The following is an 8489-nucleotide window of genomic DNA, read 5'->3' as shown; positions in this document are numbered from 1 at the left end:
TTCATGATTCAGTTTGCATCATATCAGGGTTCCAACAGTGTTTAAGGCTGTTTCATGTTGTTTAATACAAACCAGAAGTTCTGTTGATTCATTATGACATTAACTTTGTATATACATGTACTTTGTATAGCTAATATTGTAGCTGTACAGTATTAGGCCCCTGATTTAGTGATTTAGTTTGTATCATATCATGACTCCAACAGTGTGTAAGGCTGTTTCATACGGTTTAAAAACGAGAAGCTCCGTTGATTCATGATACCCATAACCTTATATATGCTTCGTATAGCTAATCTTGTTGCTTTAAAGTATCATGTTTCTGGTTTCATGATTTAGTTTGCATTATATCATGGCTCCAACAGTGTGTAAGGCTCTTTCATATTGTTTACTACAAACCAGAAGCTCCGTTGATTCATAATAACTATAACCTTTTATATACTTCGAAAAGCTAATCTTGTAGCTATAAAGCACTGTCTCCCCTCTAAATATATCGTAAATATACATCCCACCAAAAGTTTATACTCACTAGTGTAAATATAGCCACTTACCTCAGGCAACTGTTCTAAACTATTTTTTGCAAAATATTCCATACTGTTTAAAGATAGTGTTTACACATGAACTGATGTATTGTAAAACAAATTCGTAAAGTTGAAAAGATTATTGTCATGAGTTCAATAAATGATAAAACTCAGTGAAACTTGGCTAATTCTTAACAAAACTTTACACCAAAACGCAGCTGTTCACATGCATTATATTTGCGCATGCTTTTCAGCAATTTGATGACTGATCTTCGTGCAATTCATCTGCATAAGGTTTGCAGTTGGTTCCCCCAAGTTAATGGAGAAATCAATCTTCGATGTAACCATATATATTCATAACATATAGAGAGTGTTTTCAGTGAGTCTAAATTTTTATGGGATGTATATTTCTGTTCTTATGCCAACCAGGAACAATGAATTTTCTCGTATGGCAGTGCATGATTACGAGTTGATAAAGACTGAATGTGTACTCAGTCTTTAATTTCTGCCTTAAAAGTTTATATGAGGAATCTCATGTAAAGTATTTCTGCTTAGGAGATACTGCTGGTAGTTCTAGCCACTCTTACTTAATTCTACCTGTGTAGGAGCAACAGAGGCTGTATAACTCCCTTGAAAAATATGGAAAATAGGGGCGCGAGTAAAAATCTATCAGCACGGAGGAATTAGCCCACCACCTTTTTCATTTTTACGCGTTAACTTTTTGTTTCATCTTTTTATAACCATACCAAACAAAACAGACACCAGGGTACTTGATAAACCTATTTGTCGTAACTGACAATTCACAATAACATGTCTTTCAATGTTGTAAAACGGGATCCAGAATTGATATAGTATCTGCCAATTGCAGAGGCCTAGCTGATAAAATGAAACCTAAGGAAGTGATGAGACTATGCAGTAAAAAGAATTTCTCAATAATATGTCTCCAAGATATTCATATATCGAAGGACGATGTAAATTCCATGAGGAATGGATGGGGTACTAAAAATATTATTGCTCCTTACACATCAAATGCATCAGTCGATTTTCATAAACATTTGTGTTTAATCTTCACGTCTAACGGGAGTCATCATATTGAAAACATTGTCAAAAAAGACATCTAAAATGATTGGAGCATTTCGAAAATTAAAATTCCTACTAAATAGAACAACACCAGCGAAAATATATACTGTATGTATAAGGCCACACCTTGAGTACGCTTGCGAGGCATTGGATGGATGTTTGATTGAACAAGCTTATAGATTAGAAAAACTTCAACTTGAAGCAGCTCGCATAGTTCCTGGTCTTCCAAGATATGCATCTTCCAGTTCATTGTATTTTGAAACGGGATGGGATCTACTTTCCTGGAGAAGAAGAATACGCAAATTAACATTATTTTATAAAATTCAAAAAGATCTGGCACCAGTTTTTCTTCAGGATTTACTCCTACCTGTAGTAGGCAACCAGACAAGTTATGAGTTAAGACACTCCAATAGTTTTAGCCAACCATGTACAAGACGGACGTACTCAACATCATCTTTTATTCCATCAACAGTTAAAGTGCGGAATAATATTTCCTTAGCTATTAGAAATTGCGACTCTGTTGCATTGTTTAAATATTATCGTGAATGAAAAATGCACACCTATATATTATTCATATGGGATAAGGAAGTTCGATGTTATGCACACTAGATTAAGATATATGACGAGTACACGTAATTATGATTTATTTAGAATAAATGTAAAAATGACGCATCGTGTCATTGTGGCCATAGATGTGAGAATGTTTTTCATTACTTCCTTGAATGTCCATTTATACTATTCAAAGACATAAACTGTTAAAATGTTCAGACAATATTGTCAGAAATAGAACACTGATTGGTATTAATATTATCTTACATGGCAATGCAGGTCTCTCAATCACTGAAAACCAGAATGTTTTCAAATATGTACATATCTATATCTCTCAAACAAAAAGCTTTCTCAGTTAACATCTGTTGTACATATCCTAGCCTATGTCTGTCACTTGTGTACTTTGTTGTAAGATGAATTGTGTAACTACCGGGAGAGGTTTTGGATGACTTGTGCCAAATCCTTTTCTTGAATGAATAGAATATGTTTAAAACAAACAAACATCAAATGCCCGTGGAGTAGCTATTTTTTTAGTAACAAAGTAGAAATAGAAATTCATCGTGATAACGTTGACAATCATAACAGATTGTACTCATGACAAACATAAGGACAACAATAGCCAATATTTATGGACCTTACCACGGTGATATAAAATTTCCTGAAAACTTGTTAATTGACATTGAACATTTTGAAAAATGACTCTGGAACATGATACTTGACCCTAATTTAGATCTTGAACACTACATATAAGAATATCAATAATCAATTGTTTTTAATAATATAAACTAATCGATGCTTGGTGGCAAATGAAGGATAACACAAGAAAATATACATGGTGGCGGAAAAACCCTAGACAGCAGGCTCGAATTCATTAATTTTCTAATATCGGAACTTGCGGCCAGTTGATCACCACCATTCCATCCAACGTTTGAAATCCAACATACTACTGTCTCACTCTGTCCTGCCTGTCTGGTGTCAAGGCTCAATATGAATTTATTTTGTGTGGATATAGGTGAGGGATACAAATGACAATATAGTTTGCTTGAGAACCTTAGAAATGATGATGATGATGATAAATATTACATACATACATACTTACATACATACATACATACATACATACATACATACATACATACATACATACATACATACATACATACATACATACATACATACATACATACATACATACATACATACATACATACATACATACATACATACATACATACATACATACATACATACATACATACGTTTGACTAAAACTGTGAACTTTTGTTACACAGACGCCATCACCAGAGAGGGTAGAGCAACTTGTGATGTTGTGCTTGTAATTGAAAACAGAAGTTGCTGTACTTTTAAATAGTCTTTATTGATTTAGAGACAGACAACAATCAGGTCTACAAGTTGTAGTGCAGCTGCCCACATTAACAGGAGAGGGGGATGTCGAAAGCAGCTGGATTCGTGATGCCTAATTTATATCCGTTGAAGTATAGTTCCGTATCTGGAGCTGAAGAAAAAAACAAAATGTTTAACAATAATAAAAATCCATGTTGAGTAGAGAATGAGTTAAAGCAACACAACTCCATTCTACATCGTAGTATAGATATTAAAGATACCCGATTTTGATTGGTTAATCACAAGTTTCTCATACTTTTTTTACTAAATTCATGGTTTGGTGTTTGCATTACAGTGGCAACAAATATTTATTGCAGTCTATTGTAAAACTACTGGTAACCTCACTCTTTCCCTTCTGAAAGCAGCAGAAAGGCGATGTTTCAATTCCTTCGAGATCGGAATCAGAACATTACCTCCTGGACTTCTGCGCCCAAGTCGATCTTTGTAAAGTATCTACTCACGACTTGCTGACTCGTTTAAGATTCCCAAGTAGGTTAAGACACAGCCTGGGTCGGTGACGCTCATGGTTAAGTTGACAGGGCCGCTTGTAATCAGCCAGTTGTTGGAATTCATCCCGCTTCCCTTAATGCCGATATAGCTTGAGCCAAGGTCTGTACTGTCGTCTACAAGGAAGGAGGCCATTGATATGTTATAGTTACTGTATACATATAATCTTATCCGGTAGGTTTGGGTATTTTGGTAAAAGTATTTAACTTGTGTGTCAGAATGAGAGATAAGACGACAGTTATTTAGATTCGGTCTTATACAATTCCAAGATTTGATCGGTACCAGTAACCAAATGTCGTATTGGGTATACGGCTGTGCTCCAAGCGAGATAGAGGACTATTCTATAATGACACTTGCAATGACAAAGGGAAACGCATCGCCCTTCGTTCACCACTGAACCTTCTAATCCCTCTAAAGAAGCACCTCACAATATTTGCCAACAGTGCACACAAGGCGTAAGTGAAACTGGTAGCAAGAGCGAATGCAACATAATCAGACGTTTTTGCTCGCATATTCGTGCTTTCTCTGCTTGGCTTTCTGCTTTCTCCAACTATATGGCGGCGGTCTGTAAATAATCGAGTCTGGGACCAGACAATCCGGTGATCAACAGCATGAGCAATTGGGAACCGATGATATGTGTCAACTTAGACAGCGAACCTGACCACCCGATCCTCTTAGTCGCCTCTTACGACAAGCATGGGTAACAGAAGATCATTATTCTAACCCGGATCTTCACGGGTACCGGTAACATGAACATATAAAACCGTTCATATACATACCCTTGATATCCGATCTGATACATACATGTTCACCCTTCTGAGGAAATATCCATGTTTCTAAACCCTAGTAAACTTAGAGCTGAATCGAAATTTCAGCACCCAGTGCAATTACTAGAAAAGCGTTGAAAATGTTTGTATTTACTAGGGTGTCTGCTTTTGAAAGCATGTTTGGAAATATGTGAAAATCGGTAATAATATGTATGAAAGAAGTGCTTGTGCATACAATAATATACGATGATGTTGCCAGACTCTAAGGATAGCAATTTCTTATATTTCGTGTAACTATACAATAAATGTATAATACAAAACCTGTCGTCAAGAGACAGTAAAGCAACTAGAGTATCACAGTTAGACTTAAAACTAGCATTTAATGTTAAAATAACAACACACACTATACGGACAATTCACAATATAAAAAAAACGTTATAGATCGCCAGCAACAGAAGGCAGATCACCATACTAGGGACCATGGGGACTTACAGTGCTTTTGCTACCTGCATGGACCCGTGCTGGCTTTACGTCGTCCCTTCCGATGTGGTCAAATTTAGCCATCACTTAAAAACACAAATATCCGTGTTTTTACTTTACGTGAAATGATTAGGGACTTACGTACCCTCTCAGGATCGCACAAACGAAATGAAAGAAGTTGTTATCAATAACGTTTGTCAATATTGTTCTTTCCCAAACTTGCCACTCAAAGAAATATACAATGACATAAGATATAGCTTTGAATGAAGTATGCCTATAGTTAGGTAATGGCTGGAAACATTCCGGTCGTAGCATGTGTTTTCTACAGTTTATATCAATGGTGTAAGATCCCTCTTTTGGTCCTGTGTTTATCACTGTATGACCACAAGACTCATTTATATACATTTCATGAACAACGATCACTTTTGACCCTGACACACGTACTCGGGATGCAGTTTGGCAGAAGCACGTCAGTTGGGACGTCTTTGGTACATGTTCCATCGGCGGCGATGGTGTAGCGTTCATTCTGCAAAATCAAAATGCATTTAAAACAGTCATGCAGGTATTGAAACTAAGTTATGCACAATACGCAGCACGTATGTAACCCGCAGAAACGTACCTCAGTTACCTGTATGTAATATATAGAACCATACCTCAATTACCTCTATGTAACAAGCACAAGTATAACGCAAATAGGTGTATGTAACACGCAGAACCATACCTCATTTACCTGTATGTAACACGCAGATCTATACCTAAATTACATGTATGTATGTCACACGTAGAACCATACCTCAATTACATGTATGTAACACGTAGAACCATACCTCAATTACTTGTATTTACCATTGTGAAACGTACCATTACCTGTATGTAAAACATACAACCTCCATTACCTGTACGTAACACGTGAACCAATCCTGCCTTGATTACCTGTACGTAAAGCGATGAACCACACCTCAATTACCTGTATGTAACACGCAGAACCATGCCTCAATTACCTGTATGTAACACGTAGATTCATAACTCAATTACCTGTATGTAACACGTAGAACCATGCCTCAATTACCTGCATGAAACACGCAGAACTTTAACTCAGTTACCTGTAAGTAACCCGTAGAACCACACCTCAATTACATGTATGTAACACGAAGAACCATACCTCATTTACCTGAATATAACATGCAGAAACATATCTCAATTGCCTGGACGTAACACTCAGAATCATACATCATTTACCTGTATATAAGAGAGGAGAGGAGAGGTTAACAAGGTGAACCATGCCTCAATGGACTGTAGGTAGGAGGGTGAACCATATCTTAGCGAAATGTGAAATTGGTGACTATTTCCATTGTACAAATAAATGGTACTACCTTTTCATACGACGTGACAATTCTGGTTGACTTCTGATTATCTCCAAACACAGTGTACTGAATGGCCGTAGCTCTGTTGATCCAGTCGTAGTAGAAGTCAGCTTTTATCTAAAATATAGAACACAGGGGGAGTGATTTGACAGCCTATCCAACGTGGTGAGGAAGATGTTCACATGGATTTACAGGACGCGAATTCCTGCGTCCTATACGCATAAAAATTGACAATGGACGCAACAAAATTTATTAGCGCGTCCACAGGAACTCAGAAAAAGTCCAAATACTTTTTTAAAAAACTCCAATCAAGTGACAATAATTTATCACAGAGTTTGCTACTAGCTGGGTTATGGTATTATTTGCAATTTAATTACTGTAACAATGTGATAATCACGATACACAATACAATAACAGTATTAATAATCATATTTTAGTGTATGGGACCCCCATTCCTCGTAAGGATCGGAAAGCCACACTAACTCGGTGTGCCTAGTGGCTGCAAGAGTTGTATACTCCCCAGGGAGTTGAGATTGATAATAAGATGTGCCGTTGAGATTGACATCCAATGATTGAGGGGAAAATACCAGCGCCTTGAGCATGCACTAGTTGCCTGGATATGTGCGCTATATGTATAAATATCCTATAATAATTGGCTACCAGTTGCTTCACGTGTGGAACTCAATATCCTCCTCATGACTTACAAATGTTACAGTTTGAACAATGACCTTGCAACAGTATTTTTGACTAAGTTTCAAGAACTATTTCTTCAATCTTGTGATTTTTTACATGCTTCAAAGATACTATTTTAAAGTGCATAGATGATATTACTTGTTTATATCAGTCAGCTGCTAGTGTCATGTATGTATGTATGTATGTATGTATGTATGTATGTATGTATGTATGTATGTATGTATTTTGTTGTCCAGGACCCCTAAAAATTAAAAGCATGACTCCCAGGGACCCTCAAATACAGTCCTCAAGGTAAATCCCTGTTTTCATTGTGAACATTTTTAGGAGATACATTCCAGATGTAATTACTGTCATTTTGTTCTTGATCTGAGAATACTGTAAAGGAAAATGAATACAACTAATTTGGATATGTAATTATGAGATAATGCTTGAAAATGTTTTTTTTTATAGAAAATGCCACCATTACTGCTACTACTAATCCTACCCTTGAAGATCTGGGCTATAAATGGTCTTCAGTAATTCATGCTTGTTGTAAGAGGCGACCAACTGGATGGGGTGGTCAGACTCGCTGACTTGGTTGAAACATGTCATCGTATCCCAACTGAGCAGATTGGTGCTTATGGCGTTGATCACATGATTGTCCAGTCCAGATTACTGACTGACCTCCGCCATATACCTGGATTACCTAGATTCCCAAGTAAACTATATTTTTACGTTTCTCTTATGCCCACACAAAATAAACTATATTGTCACAAACAAGTCGCTATGATAAATGTGATCATTTTGTACTTACGTTATTTCCTAGGGAGGGCGCGCGAACATCAAACACTTTGGCAGACAACTTGTCTCCAATGCAGCAAGGTGTAGCTTGAGCCTTGACGGCCGCCAGGCAGGACAGAGACACCAGAAGAAGCAGCATGTTGGACGTCAGACGTTGGATGGAGTGGTGGTGATCAACTGGCCTCCAGTTTTATAGGCACTGAATACGTTTCTGCGACTGTATACATCCTTAACTGATCAAATCAGGAACAACGTTCTTTTCAATCAATGTTGATAGATAGCGTTTCAGTGTCACGTTAGGTCACAGAACTGTGTTGAAAGTGCAATATATTTGAAATACTGGAACGCAT

The 8489-nt window shown here is 37.0% G+C and overlaps 1 long non-coding RNA gene across 1 annotated transcript; it reads right to left on the bottom strand.

The window, feature by feature from the left end:
* Positions 1 to 6676: 6676 nt before the first annotated feature.
* LOC124260756 lies at positions 6677 to 8201 on the bottom strand. The gene is made up of 2 exons (XR_006894161.1): positions 8153 to 8201; positions 6677 to 6783 (listed from the first exon to the last, which is right to left on the bottom strand). It is a non-coding gene; the product is annotated as an uncharacterized LOC124260756 (long non-coding RNA).
* Positions 8202 to 8489: the final 288 nt, after the last annotated feature.

This window comes from Haliotis rubra, unplaced genomic scaffold, assembly GCF_003918875.1.
Source record: "Haliotis rubra isolate DU_JTF1 unplaced genomic scaffold, ASM391887v1 Scf773, whole genome shotgun sequence".
NCBI lineage: Eukaryota > Metazoa > Mollusca > Gastropoda > Lepetellida > Haliotidae > Haliotis > Haliotis rubra.
The sequence above is the reverse complement of the archived record's forward strand: the minus strand, read 5'-3'. Positions and strand labels throughout refer to the sequence as shown.